The sequence below is a fragment of the Phyllobates terribilis genome, unplaced genomic scaffold (genome assembly GCF_046119375.1).
Source record: "Phyllobates terribilis strain yellow unplaced genomic scaffold, ASM4611937v1 Scaffold_7__3_contigs__length_470593459, whole genome shotgun sequence".
Taxonomy (NCBI): domain Eukaryota; kingdom Metazoa; phylum Chordata; class Amphibia; order Anura; family Dendrobatidae; genus Phyllobates; species Phyllobates terribilis.
In genome coordinates this window covers 238,935,149-238,955,353 of record NW_027362767.1, presented here as the reverse complement: position 1 = coordinate 238,955,353, position 20,205 = coordinate 238,935,149, and positions in this window count along the sequence as shown.

Below are 20,205 nucleotides of genomic sequence, written 5' to 3'. Positions count from 1 at the left end.
TCTGGGAAGGATTTCTACAAGAATTTGCCCATTCATCTAGAAGAGCATTTATGAGGTCAGACAATGTAGGGGAGAAACCGGGCTCACAGTCTCCGTTCTTGGATGGGGCTGAGGTCCGGGCTCTGTTCGGCCGGTCATGTTCTTCCCACCAAACTCCCCTCTCTATGTTTGTATGGGCCCTGTACACTGGGCACAGTCATGGGGAACAGATAAGGTCCTTCCCCAAACGGTTCCCACAAAGCTGGAAGCTGCAGTTGTCCACAATGTCTTGTGCTGAAGAATTAAGACTTCTCTTCACTAGAACAAAGAGGTCGAGCCCTGATAACATTCCCATAGCATTATCCTCCTCCACCATCTGTACAGAGGGCACAATGCAGTTGTGGCGCCCTGCTGCGCTTGGTACCACAGATCCTAGAGGGGTGCATTAATGGAATCCTCCACAAGAGGCCCCCATAAGCATTCACACACCTCCACCTCACACCACCAGAGGGAGCCCGTTAGGGATATAAATAGGGAAGGTGGAGCTAGGCACTTCAGTTCCTAGCCTGCTAGAGTACAGAGCAGCTAGGGAGTTCCTGCTCAGACACAGAAGGAGTCAGTGCAGTCGAACCAGAGCCTAGCAGTTCCTGCAGAAAGAGTTCAGTACAGTCTGTAGAGTGAATCCAGACTAGAACTCACAGAGCTCAGGATAGAGAGCTAGGAGCCGAAGGCAAGTGGAAGAAAGTAACATTTGGGGCAGAGGAGCTTAACAAACTCACCCCAGAAGCATATACCGGACATCGGGTCCGAGTCTACGTGGATCTTCATGACCAGTAGAAAACAACCGGAACCCCTGGCGAACTACATGTCCCAGGATCACCAAAAGCTGATACGTACCAGGGTCAGGAATCACAGAGACCCCAAAGAATAGGGAGAGTGATCTCCAACAGAAGGCCCTACCACAAAGTCAGCAGGGGCAGAACAGAAACCAAGTTAGGCCTAGCTCCAGGCATGTCAGAAACTTACTACAGAGAGGCAAGAAACAGGAGGCCCTACACCCCCTCACTGGGGAGGATCCTGATATGCACCCTTCACCCTACAGTGCTCCGGGATGTGCCTGAATTACCACCAGTAAAAGGTACTGAAGTGACTATCGTGTCCGTTCCTGTTCTTGCTCTGACCCGGCTGGGTCTCGCCTGTCCTGCATCCCCCTCTCCATACACTGCCTTGAGGCCTTGCTCCACCTGTGGGGAGCTATACCATCGAGCTGCCTTATCACCGGCCTCAGCGGACTGCCGTAGCGCTGGTGGTTCTCACCAGAAACCACAGGTGGCGTCACGAACTTCCATAAAATTAGCCAACCAAACCACCCTTTCACAAGCTGACCCCAGGGTACGGGCCCGGGAGCCGACCACCGCGACATCCCCAAGGCCAGGTAAAGGCCCGGGTACCGAGTCGTCCCCATCCCCCTGGGCGATTCACAGTCAGGGGGTAACGTTCTCCTGGAATCACCAAACCCAGACTCCTCCATCAGACACCAGATAAAGAAGTGTGATTGACGCGCCCCCTGGGCCGTGCGGGGGTACCCGGAGCCGGGCCTTGTAGATGCTGGGGGTTGTAGTCACCATGGCGGCGACCTGGTCCGTGACCCAGGTCGGTCAAACCAGTGGCAGTCTATGTGTATAGGATATATAGTCCGACTACGCCACCTGTGGATTGCGGTTATGGAGAACCGCCGCTGCGGAGCGGTCCACTGAAGCTGGTGGTATGTGCAGCAAGTGCAGTATAACTCCCCACAGGAAGAGTGTAGCTTCAGGGCAGCGCAGGTGAATGATGGTTGTGCGGGGCGTCCCAGTGCAGTGAGTGCTGGCGTGGTAAGAAACACGGAGACAAGATGATGCAGTCCCAGGGTCTTTACTCACGGTTGTTAGTTTCCTAGTTATACTGCAGATCATAACTTCCCACGTCGTGCTGTGCGTACTCAGTGAGGGGCTCAGTCCACCCTCAGGTATCTCCAGAGCACTTTTCAGGACCCCGTTCTGTGTACCTTTCTCTGGCCTCTCTCTTTGTACCTCACACCTAGCGGCACCTCTGTCCAGTGTCCTTGGGCCTTGGCGGGCGACGTGTGTTCCGTCCCCTGGCCCTATGTGGCTACCTTCCTAGTGGCTGGTGTGGACGGCTTGCCGTACTTGAAGTGCTGCAGCCTCCGGTTCCCAGTTGAGCCTTGTAGTCTCTGCTGGTTGAGGGATCCTGTTCCCTTTCTTCTTGCCTGAACCCCCTACCTCCTGGCAGCGGTGGGCGTACTGGTGGCAGCTGCACGGCCCGCACCCCTGGGGTCCCTTTGGTTCCTTTCCTGGAGCCTTCCTGCTCCCTCTTTCCTCTCCTTCCTCCTTCAGGCTCAGGCCTCTTGACTAGGCCTGCCTGTGGAGCAGAGCCCGTACAGAGCCTCTGCCCCCTGTCACTTCTCCTCAGACTCAACTCCGTCTGTCTCCGACTGATGAACCAAAATGGTTCCTTACTTTTATACGCTCCTACTCCAGTGCTCCCAGGATCTACGTCCTCTACCCATCCACTACCTAGTTCCCCCTCTCTAAGTGGTTCCTCCCCATTCCAGCCAGGTATCAGGGACAGTTGTGCTTCTGACGCGCCCCCTGGGCCGTGTGTGTAGGGAAATTCACGGAGCCGGATCTCGGTATAATACTGGGGGTTGTAGTCTCCGTGGCGGCGACCCGGTCCCGTGGCTCAGGGTGGTCAAACCAGTGGCAGTCTATTGATGTGGTTTTTATGATATTAAATGTCCGACTACGCAACCCGTGGATTGCGGTCACTGAGAACTGCCGCTGCGTGGCAGACCGCTGAGGCTGATGTTGTGTGCGCAGCAGAGGGTAGTATAACTCCCCACGGGAGGAGTATAGCCTCAGGGCAGTGAGTGCAGATGATGGGGGCGATGGTGCGCGGGAGCAGCGGTAGAAATGACTCAGAGTCCGTGCAGTGCATTTCAGGGTCTTTACTGTTGGTAATGAAGAAGGCCCTGCCGAGAATACTGGCTAACATTAGAGGCCTGGTCAGTCTGTGAGCGAACAAGAGTCCCCCTGGCCAGGTGGAGGTATAGGCCTTTCCATCTGACTGCACTCTTCCTGGCTACCCTGCTTTAGTCGTGTAGTAGCCCACGTCCCTGAGTGTACCGTGTGGTGCTCACCCGTATGGCTGGTGACTTGGGGCCTTTGGTGCCTTCCGCTCCTCGATGGCAGTGCTGGTCTGCGTGTGACTGAGCCTCCGGGCTTCTATGGCCAGAGGACCTGAAATCCCCTGCCAGGTGGTTTCTGCTGCTGGATGTGAATATCCCCACAGCCTCGGACTCCGGTGTCCGGTTCTCTGCGTCTTCTGCCAGGACGAGCTCTGCTCCAGTCCCTGGTCTTCAGCTCCTACAGAGCTCCTTGCTGCTGCTCTGTCCCTTCTCTGGAACTAACTACTCTAACCCCACCCCAGATCCAGTTTATAGACTGGGGCAGGAGGTGTGGCATGCAATATTGCTCCTGACCAGGAAAACCCATGCTCGCTCTCAGACATGGTATTTCTACCACTGTGGCAACCAGACCCCTGGGGTGCCACATTCCCCCCTAGTAAATTTTAGTACTCCGGGACTAAACACATTTTGCAAAAACACAACAGGTAATAACAATACAGTAACATATATACAAGAAGTTTTAGGTTTTTTTTAGGTCACGGCGCTCCCCTAACCAGGTGTCCATGTGGCACCCCAGGGGTCTGGTTTTCCACAGTAATGTAATGTTATGTCTGAGAGCAGGTGGGAGGTCCTTTGGTCAGGGATCCTGTGCATGCCACACCTCCTGCCCAGTCTGGGGAGGGGAAGAACTTCCCCTGTATAAACCCGGGGCTGAGGCAGGGAGAGTCAGACAAGGAGAGTGGAGACAAGAAGCAGCATAGGAAACAGCAGACTTACAAGGAGTCAGGGGCTGGCAGCTGCAGAGCTTGCCCTGACTAAGAAGATTCTTTACCGGACCCGGAGTCCGAGGCTGTGGGGACTAACTCCTACCCAGCAGCAGAATCCGTCAGGCAGGGGATTTCAGGTCCCCTGGCCCAGAAGCCCGAAGGCACGGTCACACGCGTGGGACCAGCACCGCCATCGTGGAGCGGAAGCCATTAGAAGGCCCCGAGTCACCGGCCATACGGGTGAGCACCACACGGTACACTCAGGGACGTGGGCTACTTATATCAGCTTCTAGCAAGGTAGCCAGAAGAGTACAGTCAGTTTGGGAGGCCTACAACTACGCCTGGCCAGGGGAGATCCCATCTGCTCAAAGACTGACCAGGCCCCGTTTGCTAGCAAGTACTCCGGGAGGGTCTGTCGTTGTTACCAGTAAAGACCCTGAACTACACCGTACCGTCTCTGAGTGGTTCCTGCTACCCCCATCATCCACGTCGGCTGCCCTGAGGCCATACCCCTCCCGTTGGGGGTTATACTATCACGCTGCACAATCCTACCACCGGCCTCAGCGGTCTGCCCTGCAGCAGCAGCTTCCTGGCTGCACTCAACGGGTGGCGTAGTCATCAACTATTTACTATTAATAGACTGCCGTCTAGTTTGACTCCCTGGGCACGGACCGGGTCACCGCCACGAGACTACAACCCTCCACTGATCCGGCTCCGGGTAGGCTCCCGCGTGCGCAACGCAGCGCGACACCGGCCCAGGGGCACGTCATCCATGTCACCCCAGATGCATTTTGAGGGACCCGTCCCAAACCCTCCACGTAGGCCCTGGGGTGGCTACAGGGCATCGATGATCCGGCGTTGGACCACGTCTTCAGCCACCTCCACGGGTTTTTGTTCTGTGGTCTGGGACAAAAAGGGGCACTTTACATGTGCAACTATATACAAGGTACAGTTCCGGTTATTCATTGTCCATAACCTGTTAGTCCATGAACCCTGTCGGGTAACTATAAAAACATAATTAGTATGCAGGCAACAAACATTTTAACATTTGCAATATACAGGTATTTATATTACATTTTAGATTCTCCAGCGAGCGGGCATTTGACCCCTAGTGCTCCTGGTGGACCTACGTAACACACTATCTGGTGGTGTCCTTTCTGGATCCCCTGTTTCTACCCCTTGTGTTGTGGGCTCACTAGTGTCTGCACTACAGGTATTTGGAGATGTTACGGGTAGGTTGGGCAGCTTTCTGCGTACTCTTTGGCTCACTACGGGCACGGCTGGCTCACTACTAGCAGAGGGTTGATTCTCCTGGGCTGCTGGTATGGAATCTTCTGCCTCCGGGGCCGGTTGCTCTCCCAACTCTACTTGCTCTTCTGTAGGCCCTTGAGGGGCTGGCTGGAAAAAGGTAAGGACGGGTACCACAATAGCGTTATTAATTTGTGTCCAGAACCGGGGAAATTCTCCGAGTACTGTACAGACCATTTCTTCCCTTTCCTCTGCGGGTTGAGGGCTATCTTGGTCTTCATCAGCGCTTTACAGCTGCTCGGGACACTTCTTTAGGTGGTCTCTGGAGACAGTGGCTGTGGTCTCTCCTCCATCTTTACTGATAATACATACTTTTGGATTTTCATGGCTTGAGGGCAGTACTGTGTACTGTTCTTTCTCCCACTGGTCATCCAACTTATGGAGCCACCTCTTCCTCTTCAAGACCTGCTCTCCAGGTGCCAGGGGAACAGTGGGAGCATGCTGGTTGTAAGTCCTCTCTTGCCTTTCTCTTGCTTGAGACAGACTTCTCTCAACACTCTCCTGCACTTTCCGGTACTGCTGCTGCCGTTCTGTATCCCAGTCTGCCTCTGGCGAGGTGTCCTCTGGTGTCAGGACTCCCATATCCAGGTCAATAGGCAGCTTACCAGGTCTTGCTCTCATTAGGTAAGCCGGGGTGCAGTTGGTGGAATTTACTGGGATGTGGTTATACAAGTCCACCAGATCAGGCAGTTTTTCAGGCCACAGACTGCGTTCTTCCAGGGGCAGCGTTTTTAGCAAGTCTATCACCACCTGGTTCATCTTCTCGCATAATCCGTTGGTTTGGGGGTGATAAGGCGTTGTCCTTATCTTCTTGCAGCCATAGAGGTTGCAGAACTCCTGGAAGACCTCCACTTCGAAGGCTGGACCTTGGTCAGTCAACACTTGCTCCGGATACCCGTGTGGACTGCAGAAGTGCTGCTGGAAGGCTCTAGCTGCTGTCTGAGCTGTTAAGTCCTTGACAGGGACCACCACCAGGAACCGTGAGTAGTGGTCTACGATGGTGAGGGCGTAGATGTACCCGGACCTACTTGGGGCCAGCTTCACATGATCCAGGGCTACCAGTTCTAGTGGCTGCTTGGTGATGATGGACTGCAGGGGAGTCTTCTGGCTGGCACGGTCCTTTCTTCTTAGGTTGCACGGGCCGCAGTCTCTGCACCATCTCTCAATGGCCCCTCTCATGCCTACCCAGAAGAACCGTTCACGCAACAGGAACTCCAACTTCTTCCATCCAAAGTGCCCTGCTCCGTCGTGGTATGCCTCCAGGACCATAGCCGCGTCTCGTCTCGGGACCACTACCTGCCAGGTCAGCTCATGTTTCCGGGAGTTGACAATTCTCCGGCACAGCTTCCCCTTGTAGAGAAACAGTTTACTCTTCACCTTCCAGAGCTGTTTGGTTTCTTCCGGAGCGTCTGGGTCAAGGCGGGCATCAGCCTGTGTCAGCATCTCTTTTACCAGGTGGACCGCTGGGTCACTGTCTTGCGTCTCCGCCCAGCTGTAGTGGGGTAAGGGATTGAACGTGGCAGAGTGCCTGTCCCTTACATGGTGGGAATACTGGGTAATCCCATGATGGTGGAACGCAGGGAGTTCAATCTCTTCCAGTTCTTCTGGATCTTCCCCTCCGTCCGGCAAGTTCGGCATCCTGGACAGGGCGTCTGCGTTGGCATTTGTGCGTCCCGCCTGATATTTGATAGTGAACTCATAGTTGGATAGGCGGGCCATCCATCTCTGTTCCTTCCAGGGCACCAAGTTTTGCAGTGTCCAAGTGGGTCAACGGGTTGTTGTCCGTGTACACGGTGAACTTGGAAGAGGCAAGGTAATGTTTAAAGCGCTCGTTCACTGCCCATACCACCGCGAGGAACTCTAGCTTGAAGGAGCTGTAATTTTCAGGATTCCTTTCTGTGGGCCGGAGCTTCCTGCTGGCATAAGCAATTACCCGTTTTCTTCCCTGTTGGATCTGGGACACCACCGCCCCTAGCCCGATGTTGCTCGCATCTGTGTGGAGAATAAAAGGCTGGCCGTAAACAGGGTACGCCAGGATTTTATCCCCCGTGAGGGCCATCTTCAGCTGGCGGAAAGACTCATCCTCCAGCTTGTCCCATTTGAAGGGCGGCTTCTGGTTTTTGGTCTTCCTGGACTGGCCTATCAGGAGGTCCTGCATAGGAGCTGCTATTTTGGTGAAACCGGAGATGAATCTTTGGTAGTAGCCTCCCAACCCGAGGAACTGCCGCACTTCCTTTATGCTGGAGGGTCTTGGCCAGTCCTTAATCACTGGAGCTACTCCGTCAGCACTCACCACGTGTCCCAGGTATTGTACCTTTGGTTTCAGTAGATGACACTTGGAGGGTTTGACCTTTAGGCCGTAGCCTGCCAGGGTGTCAAACACCTCTGCCAGGTGTTTCAGATGGTCGTCGTATGTTTTGGAATACACGATGACATCGTCCAGGTATAGCAGGACCGTCTCGAAATTCCTGTGCCCCAGACAACACTCCATCAACCGCTGGAAGGTTCCTGGCGCGTTGCAGAGCCCGAACGGCATACAGTTGAATTCGCTGAGACCCATCGGGGTGGTGAATGCGGTCTTCTCCTTGTCGGCCTCTGCAACAGGAACCTGCCAGTACCCACTAGTAAGATCCAAAGTAGAAAAGAAGTTAGCAGTTTTTAATGCAGCTAAGGACTCTTCTATTCTAGGTAACGGGTACGCATCTTTGTGTGTGATATGGTTGACCTTCCTATAGTCTACACACATTTTCATGATGCCATCTTTCTTTTTTACAAGAACTAGTGGAGCTGCCCAGGGGCTACAGCTGTCCCTGATTACCCCAGCCTCCTTCATTTCTCGCAACATTCCCTTGGCATTCTGATAGTGTGCAGGGGGTACAGGTCGGTATCTTTCCTTAATGGGTGGATGGTCTCCTGTGGGGATGTGGTGTTCAACCCCCTTTACTTGCCCAAAGTCTAGCGGGTGTTTGCTAAAAACTCTTTCGTACTCCTGAACCACCCAGTAGACTCCCTGTTTGTGGTGTGAGGGAGTGGAGTCGGTGCCCACGTGCAGTTTCTGACACCAGTCCTCCATTTGTTTCTTGGAGCCATTACCCTCCTCTGGTTAAGATAGAGGCAAGGGTTCCACGGCCCTTACAGAGTTTTGGTTAACGGTGAACAATTTGGCTAGAGTGGCATACCGGGGCAAGTATACTTCTCTTTCCCCAATGTTTAGGATGCGGACGGGTACCTTCCCATGGCGTACATCGACCACCCCCCGTGCTGTCAAAATGGTGGGCCTACTGTCTGAGTAGACGGGTTCTACCATGGCTTGGTAGTCCCTTCCTCTTAACCCGATTGCAGTCCGGCACCAGATCACTTTTTGGGGGCATGGCGATAGGGAACGGGTCACTCATTCTAACGCTAGCAATCTCACCACCAGACAGTTCTACCTGTTGCCTTTTCATCAGGGCTCTGATCTCTTTTTGTAGGACACGCTGCTGGCTGGAGCTGGCATTCACCGCAACCTGTTGTAAAATGACAATTATCTCTGCAAGACAATTTTCAATAACATTAGTACCCAAGGTTATCTTAGGGTGGCTTTCACGACGTTCGATGTGCACAATAATCAGTCCTTGCGCTGGCAGTTCAACTTTACCAATTTTTATAGTCACCTCCTTGAATCCCACCTGCGGTACGGGCTGACCATTGCTGGCGATGATGCTCAGATCGTCATCTGGGTAGCGGGTGATATCTGAGTCATTCCAGTACCGCTTAAAGAGCACATAGGGGATGGTGGTTACCTGTGACCCGGTGTCCAGTAGTGCACTCATAGGAATGCCATCCAGCACCACAGGCAAGACCGGTCGTCCCCCTACGTACTTATCACGCCAGCTCGATGGGCCTGATGATCTTATGCCTGGGGGTCGGCCCTTTGCCCCAGGTTGGGCCCGTTTAAATGACAGTACCTTGCCATATGTCCTGGTTGATTGCAGCAGCGGCAGATGGGTTGTCCGTCCTAGTTGTAGCGGTAGCTGGGCCTTCCTCTGGACGATGGGATCCTCCTCCGTCGACTCCAAGAGACGTCCTCCGGACTGGAAGCCAGCTGGATCTTTCCTGGGGAAGACACCTGTAAAGACTGCACAGTTCTGGTTAGCGCGGCAATGCTTTTGGTCAGTTCTTGGACCTGATGGTGCAGGTCTGCAGCCGGGTCTTTGTCCAAAGCCTGTGCATTAGCTCCCACAGGCTCTGCAGACAAGGGCGCCGCCTCCTGGTGATAGGTGATAGCAGGGCGTCTATGGGTTACAGCGCCACCTGGGCTGGTTCTCGGAGCACCCGGATGGCCCTGTCTTTAAACTGTGCAAAGTCCAAATCCGGGTACTGCAAGGCCATTACACACAATTGGGTTCTGTGGGCTCTGGACTGTAGACCCTCAATGAACTGTTCAGTCAATAGCTTATCCTCATTCCGCACGCTGTCAGGGTCTGCCTGTTTAATGGTTCTCAGGGCCTCCTGCAAATTCAAAGCATAGTCCCGTATACTTGTGCCCGCTGTTTGCATCCATAAAATTTTAATTTAATCTCTGCTGAGGTGCGGGTATCAAAAGTGTCCTTTAGACCAGAGGTCCCCAACCTTTTTTGCACCAGGGACCGGCTTTAAGCAAGACCAGTTTTCCATGGCCCGGTGGGGGTGGGGGCGGGGCTTTGGTCATATGGGGGTGGGGTTATGGAGGGGTGGAGCTGTATGGGGAGGATGCTGGCGGGACCTCGGTGTACAGCGCTGCTAAGTAGCAGCATTGTACATTGAGCGTCAGTGTATACAGCGCTGCTGCTTAGCAGCGCTACACACTGAACACCGGTACCGGGAGCCGCGGCACTGAAGCCAGTCTGCTGCCCCAGCACGCCCCACATAACATGTTCTGCCGGGGGCGTGTCAGTGAGGAGAGCCTGCCGCCCCACCCCGTCAGGAACACACCATGCTGTGCAGGAGGGCCGCGTCACTAAGACCCGCCCCGTGACGTACAACAGGTACCATGCTGTGCTGTGGAGGGCTGCGTCACTAAGACCCGCCCGACGCCCCACCCCGTCCTGCATAATGTTCTCTGCCGGGAGCTGCGAGCTGTCACGGCTATGGCAGAAAACATTATAAATCCACACAGAGCGAGTTCTGACCAGGCGCAGGGCCGCGGAGCTAGCTGTCAGCAGCAGGGCCGGCTCCAGGTTTTTCTGGGCCCCGGGCGAAAGAGTCTCAGTGGGCCCCTTTAACACATACCACGATTCATGATGCAGAGATACGGCGGAGAAATATATATATATAGTACAATGCAAAGATTTCACTTCATGAGTGATATCTATTGTAAATTCTACAATAGCTCAGAAACCGGTGAATCGCTCCACACAGAATAGTGGCCCCCATATAAGGCTCCATACGGAATACTGGTCCCCATATAACGCCCATACGGAATACTGGCCCCCATATAACGCTTCATACGGAATACTGGCCCCCATATAAGGCCCCATACGGAATACTTGCCCCCATATAAGGCCCCATACGGAATACTTGCCCCCATATAAGGCCCCATACGGAATACTTGCCCCCATATAAGGCCCCATACGGAATACTGGCCCCCATATAAGACCCCATACGGAATACTGGCCCCCATATAAGGCTCCATACAGAATACTGGCCCCCATATAACGCTCCATACAGGATACTGGCCCCCATATAACGCTCCATACAGGATACCGGTCCCCATATAATGCTGCATGCAGGCTGTTACCCCCCACATAATGCCCCATACAGGCTGTCCCCCCCTTATAATGCTCCATGCAGGCTGTTACCCCCCACATAATGCCCCATACAGGCTGCCCCCCCTCTTTATAATGTCCCATGCAGGCTGTCACCCCTCCTCTTTATACTGCCCCATGCAGGCTGTCACCCCTCCTCTTTATACTGCCCCATGCAGGCTGTCACCCCTCCTCTTTATAATGCTCCATGCAGGCTGTCACCCCTCCTCTTTATACTGCCCCATGCAGGCTGTCACCCCTCCTCTTTATACTGCCCCATGCAGGCTGTCACCCCTCCTCTTTATAATGCCCCATGCAGGATGTCCCCCCCTCTCTTTATAATGCCCCGTGCAGGCTGTTCCCCACCTTATAGTGCCCCATGCAGGCTGGTCCCCACCTTATAATGCCCCATGCAGGCTGTCTCCCCTCCTCATTATAATGCCCCAAGCAGGAATCCCCCCCTCTTTATAATGCCCCATGCAGGCTGGTCCCCACCTTATAATGCCCCATGCAGGCTGTCACCCCTCCTCATTATAATGCCCCAAGCATGAATCCCCCCCTCTTTATAATGCCCCATGCAGGCTGTTCCCCACCTTATAATGACCCATGCAAGCTGTCACCCCTCCTCTTTATAATGCCCCAAGCAGGATGCCCCCCCTCCCCTCTTTATACTGCCCCATGCCTCCATACATTAAAAAAAAAAAATCAAATACTCACCTCCCTTCTCCTCACCTGCTGCCCGCCGCTCGCTGCTCGGCTCCGAACTCCAGCGTTGTCGTTTCTTCCCGCTCAGCGCTCCCTGTGACGGCTCAGGGGAGGGCGCGGTGTAAAGACGTCACCGCGCCCTCTGACCTGAGACGTCACAGGGAGCGCAGAGCAGGAAGACAGCTGATCTGCGGAGGCACGGGGAGAGGTAAGTATCCAGCTGCCGTGGCCCTGAGCAAGCGGCGGAGAAGGGCGGGCGCTGACACCGCTCTCCTCCGCCCATAGCCCAGCGGGGTGCGCGACCGCCAGTGGGCCCCTCTGCCTGCTCAGAGCCCCGGCATTTGCCCGGGTGCTGACGCCGGCCCTGGTCACCGGCGGTTGGGGACCTCTGCTTTAGACGGGACAGTATTTCCTTTACGGTCCCCTTTTCCCTGGCTGACCAGGACTTCACTTCTCTTTGGGCTGCCCCGATTAACTGGCCTGTCAAGATGCTCACTTTTTGTTCCTCGGACAGGGGGTATACTTTGAATAAACTATATAGTCTTTCCTTAAAGTCGCTCAGGGTATGCGACTCCCCTGAGTACTGGGGTTACCATGCTGCTCCGGGGATGTACGGCATCGTGAACGGCATCACTGCGGCAGCAGCTGCGCTGGCGGTGGGATCTCCCTCCATTCCTGGTGTCTTCCTCCCCCCTAGTTAACCGTGGCCTACCTTCCGTTACGTCTTCTCCGTAGGCCGCGGCTCCGCAGGCGATCGTCGGGGTCGAGGACCTTGCGTCGCGCGCTGATGACGTCGGCGTCCGCTGGATTCCTTCCAGGACCTTGCGCAGCGTAAGGCGGGGCTTCAGCTCTCGCGCGCTTTTGGCATCCACGCCCCTCTTCTTCCCGTGCGGCGTCCCAGAAATGGCGCCCGATGGCGGGAAAATGGCGGCGGAAGGCGGGAAAATGACTGTGGATGGCGGGAAACTTCACCACGTAAGTATTACAGTCTTTCTTCAGGCACGCAGTACCCGGTGGTTGCGGGCACGAAATCCTGCCGACTACGCCAAAGTCGACGCGCCCCCTGGGCCGTGTGTGTAGGGAAATACCCGGAGCCGGATCTCGGTATAATACTGGGGGTTGTAGTCTCCGTGGCGGTGACACGGTCCCGTGGCTCAGGGTGGTCAAACCAGTGGCAGTCTATTGATGTGGTTTTTATGATATTAAATGTCCGACTACGCCACCCGTGGATTGCGGTCACTGAGAACCGCCGCTGCGTGGCAGACCGCTGAGGCTAATGTTGTGTGTGCAGCAGAGGGTAGTATAACTCCCCACGGGAGGAGTATAGCCTCAGGGCAGTGAGTGCAGATGATGGGGGCGATGGTACGCGGGAGCAGCGGTAGAAATGACTCAGAGTCCGTGCAGTGCAGTTCAGGGTCTTTACTGTTGGTAATGAAGAAGGCCCTGCCAGGAGTACTGGCTAACATTAGAGGCCTGGTCAGTCTGTGAGCGAGCAAGAGTCCCCCTGGCTAGGTGGAGGTATAGGCCTTCCCGTCTAAATGCACTCTTCCTGGCTACCCTGCTGTAGTCGTGTAGTAGCCCACGTCCCTGAGTGTACCGTGTGGTGCTCACCCGTTTGGCTGGTGACTTGAGGCCTTTGGTGCCTTCCACTCCTCGATGGCAGTGCTGGTCCCTTGTGTGTGACTGAGCCTCCGGGCTTCTATGGCCAGAGGACCTGAAATCCCCTGCCAGGTGGTTTCTGCTGCTGGATGTGAATATCCCCACAGCCTCGGACTCCGGTGTCCGTTTCTCTGCGTCTTCTGCCAGGACGAGCTCTGCTCCAGTCCCTGGTCTTCAGCTCCTGGCTCCTACAGAGCTCCTTGCTGCTGCTCTGTCCCTTCTCTGGAACTAACTACTCTAACCCCGCCCCAGATCCAGTTTATAAAGGGCAGGTTCCTCCCCTCCCTGGACTGGGGCAGGAGGTGTGGCATGCAATATTGCTCCTGACCAGGAAAACCCATGCTCGCTCTCAGACATGGTATTTCTACCACTGTGGCAACCAGACCCCTGGGGTGCCACACTTCCCCACAGGAGCATTGTCGCCCTGTCCCCCGGAAATGTGGTGTAGTGAATGTAGTGTTAGGGTCCTGAGCCATACTCCTTCCTTACCTGAGAGTGAGATACCACACCTCTGGGTGAGATGCAATACCTCTGTGGCGACCGAACCCTCAGGGGCGCCACATGATCACTGCACAGTACACGTTTCCACTGCTCCAGAGTTCAATGGTGGCGGCTTTACACCACTCCATCTGATGCTTGGCATTGTACTTGGTGATATACGACTGCATGTAGCTGCTCAGCCATGAAATTTCCGGCGGGGACGCAGTGTTTTTGTGCTTGACCTGTTACGGCCAATGGGGTTTCCTACCTGATGGCTTCCCACTTCCCACATACCCCGGGATCCCTTGATCCCGTCCCTGAAATAAGGACTCTACAACATGTTATTTGTTGGATAAATTGGCCACAGCGGCCGTTTATTAACAAACAACAAATAACAAACAAAATAACAATGAAATAAATATATATATATATATATATATATATATATATATATATATATATATATATATATATATATATATATATATATAATATATGGAGGGAGGGTTCTTGGAGCTAATAGATCTGGCTTTAAATTAACTATAAAAATCAACCACCATGTTACCCTCAGCCGTTCAGCACCAGATCGAGGGCACCAAAACTTCCACATTCCGTGAAAGACTAACCAACTAAATGCTCCCCAGGTAAAACCCCGTCCAGAGCCCAGAACCGACTGCCAGATCACCCCCCACTCAATTTAAATTACCTGGAATTTTTCCCAATTCCTTCCACCGACAATTCGGTACCAACTCCAAGAACCCCACCCCCCGCCAACCAAGCCACTGTGACAAGCAAAACAAAAAGGAACATGTTAATACACTATTTTTAAAACTAACATAAAACAATAATCAAAAAAGGGGAGGGAGGGTGGGTAATCACTCTGCTGCTCCTCAGGGAATGGCGGTTTTCCCGCACTTTTCCCTATATATGCACCTCTCCCACTACCCGCCCCTAACTTCCCCTTGTCCAATCCCCAAGACCACTTTATTTAAAAAGGGGGGGTGTGAAAACTCCAGGCCAACCCCGGTCCTGGGTGGCTTCCCCCTAGCTGTGCTGTCTCCAGCCCCCTCCTAATGGCAATATCAGAGGAGGTCTGGACTCTGCAGTTTGGAGTCAGTTTGTGACTTTTCTGCCCTCTGCTCCTCGGCACTCAGCCCCCCGCTCTGTAACGTTACGGGGTCTCCACTTCGTGGCTGAGTTGCTGCGGTTCCTTCCACTTCTCAGTAATATCACTCACAGGTGATGGAGAAGATTCAGGAGGAAGAAATGTCATTAACGGACTTGTTACCCCTGTGGCTCCTATTACAGGACCGCGCTGGTATCAGTAAGGTCTTTACCGCCAGCCATTCTGTCACTTGTTAGTAAAGGAAGATGGCGCACTGAGGGGCCGGAGGTTATACACCGGGTGGGTGGGGGGCCGGAGGTTATACACTAGGGAACGAGGGGCTGGAAGTTATATACCGGGGGCGAGAGGTCCAAATGTTATACACTGGGGTAATGGGGCTGGATGTTGTACACCTAGGGGTTGAGGAGCTGGATGTTACACTCTGGGTCGAGGGGCCAGATGTTATACTCTTGGGGCAATGGAGTTGGATGTTACACATCGGGGGGAGGCAAGGGACAGGATGTTATAGACTGAGGACGAGGAGCTGAATATTATACAGCAGAGGCGAGGGGCCAGATGTTATACAGCGGGGCTAAGGGGCCAGATGTTCTACACTGGGGGTTTGAGGTTATACACTGGGGAACGAGGGGCCGGAGGTTAAACACCGGGGGCGAGAGGTTCGGATGTTATAAACTGGGGATCAAGGGGACTGAATAAGAAACCTGAATTCAATGATTAAGATGTTTGTCCCAATACTTTTCTCCATATGATGTTTTGTAATGGGAATAGCGGTGGAACCACTGTGCCGAGGACCGAGGAGAGCCTGGAGGGGCGTAACTAGGCAAACACCTGACTCTTCGCTAGAGCCCCTGAAGGTTTGGTTAGACTTGGCTCTAGATGGACGCCAGGTGCTACTTCAGGACAGACGTTGGACACATAGCAGCTGACCCCCAGAGGGGCAGGAATCTGGAACGGCCAGGAATGGGTAGACTTGGCGAGTGCAGGCAGGCATGGCAGGTATACTGGAAGACAAGGAGGTGTAGGCAGGCGCTGCTGGTATACAGGCAGGCACAGCAGTTGCAGGCAGGTACGGCTGGTATACTGGCAGGGCAGGTGCTGGCAGGTACGGCTGGTGTACAGGCTGGCACGGTAGTTGCAGGCAGGTACGGCTGGTATACAGGCAGGGCAGGTGCTGGCAGGTACGGCTGGTGTACAGGCAGACACGGCTGGTAAACAGTATATACAGGACTGCCTTCATTTTTTAAAGTCGTGGCGAAAAGACAACTAGAAAATACATAGCTTCTAATAGCCACAAGCCTACTCAATATTAAATGTAGATATAGCAGGAGAAACAGAGTATATATAGGCATAAAATCAATATAGCTTTATTAGATACAAAATAGTAAAAAGGCCACAGCAGTGGCAACACAGAGTAAATAACAGATTACAAAATGCAGTACATGGTAACATATATAGAGAATGTATATATCAATGACCCCCCCCCAAAAAAGGAAGGAGAAAGGTAAGCAAATAGCAAGTAGGATATACCATAAATAAGGGGTAGCCGCACAAGTGTGCAGGTATACATGAGATATCAAGAGAAATTCAAGTATCCCTTACCAATCGCTAGTAGGGGGGCCAGTAGAGAACAAGTGACAGGCAGACCAGGAACAGGATAAACTTAAGGTGCCAAATGACCAGTGAGAAAACCTCGACGTGCGTTTCGCCCCTATATCATGGGCTTTCTCAAGAGGCATAAACTTGTAACGCATAGGAACCTATTTAAGGACTTTTCACCAGGTCACGTGACCGCGATATCAGTCACGTGACCGGAAGTGGGGGAGTGGCCGATGCTCGTCGGCGCATGCGCTAGGCGCCAGGAACTGTCGGTGCGGGCAGAGTCCGTCACCTGGCAACGCACACGCCGGAAACACAAGGTATGTGAACCGGAAGCGTGCGGTCAGGAGAGAGATGGCCATGCCCGGGCCGAGAGCAGCGTGCTCAAAGCGCATGCGCACCGCATCGTATGTCACCAAGCAACATAAAGGCCAATAGTAGAGAGCGGTATCCAGAAAGATGACGAAGGGTCAAAACAGACATGAGTCCTGCATTACATTATACAAATGTGATAAATAGATGATGATATAGGTCACAGCAATATAGCATCAGATGTGTAGAGATGTCCATATATGCAGAACGCAGGGCCGGTCTCATTAGATCCAATGATGTTGATCAGTGCATGAATTAGGATATAATTCTGTTCTCATACTATATATCGACCAAGAGAGAAAAAGAACCAAAAAAAGGAAATAAGAGAAAAATAATGAATAAAAGATAAAAAGCAAGGATTAAAATACCAAATAATAATTAAGAACAAAGAATGGCCAAAGAGGGCAAAATTGAGTTATAAGGCGTCTAAGGCGGAGAACGATATAACAGGCGAGGCCCATGTCACAGGAAGGAGGCAAAACTAAGTGCCTCATTAAGGCCCCGAGGAGACATGATGTTCAAACGTACAATCCATTTTGTTTCCATTTGACCAAGAACTTTTGCCCAGTCACCTCCACGGGAGCCAAGGTGTAAAATATCAATTCCACGCACCTTCAACGATTTTGGATCGCAATTATGTTTGCGTTGAAAGTGACGTGGGATAGTTTTTAGCTCCCGTGGGTCGGCCACCGTTCTGGCCGCGCCAATGTCGCGCACGTGCTCCCGTATCCTCACTCTTAGCTCTCTCGTGGTCAAGCCAATGTAAATTAAATTACAAGCACAGGTTGCATAATAAATCACATGGGTTGAAGCACAAGATATATAATTACGAATTTGGCATTCACGGGAGCCATCGGATGAGGAGAAGGAGACAGAGCGCACGGCATTGGCTCATGCCAGACAGTGGCCGCAAGGGAAAAAGCCAAACCTTGGTTCTCGGGACCCAAAGGGGTTGGTTAGTGGGGGAACATAATGACTCCGTGTCAACATGTCACCCAGGTTATTGGCTTTCCTGGGTGTCATGAGTGGATGGTCCCCCACAAATTCACGTAGGGAGGGCTCCGCACCAAGAACACCCCAATGCTTGGCCGCCGCATCTCCCCCCACTCGTGGTTAAAGGTGGAGATGTAGCGGATCCTCCCCGTATCTTTCTTCCCAACGCAGGCTGTTGAATACTGCAATTTATTAGGGGGGATACCCCTTGCCCTTCTATAGCCACGGCGGATGCATCTATTGCTGTATCCCCGGTCCTGGAAGCATCGGATAAGATCCGCCGACTGAGTCTCAAATTGGGAATCGGACGAGCATATGCGCCTCATCCTCAGGAACTGTCCGACCGGGACGGCACCAATGGTAGAGGTGGAATGAGCAGAGGAAGCATGAATGAGGGAATTTGTAGCTGTAGATTTACGGAAAATATTTGTCTGTATGCAGCCCCTTCATCGATTTCTAAATTAATGTCCATTTTGGACTGATGATAGGTAGATGTAAGCTTGATCCCCCATTCATTCTGGTTCAATCTGCTCATAAAAGTCTCGAGCTCCTGCACTGAGCCCTGCCACATGGTATACAGGCAGGCACGGTAGTTGCAGGCAGGTACGGCTGGTATACAGGCAGGGCAGGTGCTGGCAGGTACAGCTGGTGTACAGGCAGACACGGCTGGTAAACAGGCAGGCACGGCAGTTGCAGGCAGGTATTGCTGGTATACAGGCAGGTACGGCTGGTATACAGGCAGGCAGGGCAGGTGCTGGCAGGTACGGCTGGTATACCGACAGCCACAGCAGCTGCAGGCGGGTACGACTGGTATACAGGCAGATGCGGCTGGTATACAGGCGGGGGAGAGGAGGATGGGTAGAGTGCAGGGATGCCGGTTGCTACACATATCTCTCTATAGACACATTCTTTGGCCAAGTGTTTGAGCATTTTTGATAGGCAGAAGGGAGAAAACAGCTGCCATACACCTCTGGTTGTGGCTTATCTTCTGGGAGAACATTTAAACCACCTGATCCTTATGACGCGCCCCCAGGGCCGTGGGGTACTCGGTAGCCGGGACTCTGGATGCCCGTTGGGGGAATATCACGGTGGCTCGCCCGGTCCGTGACCCAGGGCGGTCACTCAAAAGGGGGAATATTATATGGGATTTGAGAAAGTTCGAGGATCACCAGCGCTGCAACAGTCCTCTGAGGCAGATGTTAGGGCAGCTTGTGATGGGACGGCTCCCCACAGGTGGAGCAGACCTCAGGCCAATGTAGTAGTAGAGAGTGGGTTGCGCTGGGCGTTGTGGTGCAGGGGGAACGATGGCACCGATGAAGAATGGACGGAGGCAGTGCAGTGCAGTCATCCAAGATTTTACTCACAGTTCTTAAGACACTTCACAGGTGCACTGTACAGGTAAAGGCCTCCCACGTCTCGCTGCGCTCACTGGGCAGTGGTTCAATCCTTCCTCAGGCTGCTTGGGAATACCTGGCAGAACCCCACTTTCTCGTGTTCCTATTTTGACCATCTTCACTCTGGTCTTTCTCCCTCCTGCTCTGCGCTGCCCACTCTCAGTCCTGTTCAGGTACTCTGAAGTCCCTCCTGTCCGTCGGAGTTACACAGACTTGCTTGACCCTCAGGGGACTAGAATGTGGCTTCGATCCCTCTGTCTTCTGACAGATGCGGGGCGTACGGGTGCCGTCCTGCACGCGCCGTACCCCCTGGGATGCTTTCTGTAGAACGGAGCCTACTCCCTGCTCCCCACCTGGGCCTCCTGACTTGGCCCTACTTCTGGAGCAGATCTCCTAATGAGACTCTGCTCCCGGACTGTTCTTCTGAACTGTCCCGAGCTGTTCTTCTGAACTGCTCTCTAGAACTGACCTGCCACCCTATACTCCTACCAAAGTGCTCCCTCTAACTACTTCCTCCACCCACACCCACTACTGGTTCCCCCTACCTGTGGGTTCCCCCCACTCCAGCCAGGGTCAGGGCTCAGCAGCTGCGCTCTGCATGTTGCCCCTCCAGCCAGCCTGGAGCAGTGTAGTGTTGGATGCAGGTGTTTTGGGGTTCCGCGCAGCACTCCCTCCTTACCTGAGAGAAAGGAGACACCACACCTCTGGGTGAGGTGCAGTACCTCTGTGGCGACTGAACCCTCAGGGGCGCCACATTCCCCCCCGGTAAAACACAGCACATCCGCGGGCTGGAACAAAGCAAAACAGGGATATTTGACATGCAAAATTTTAAGATGCATCCGCATATAAGTTTAAAAAAACATTCTTCCCTTTA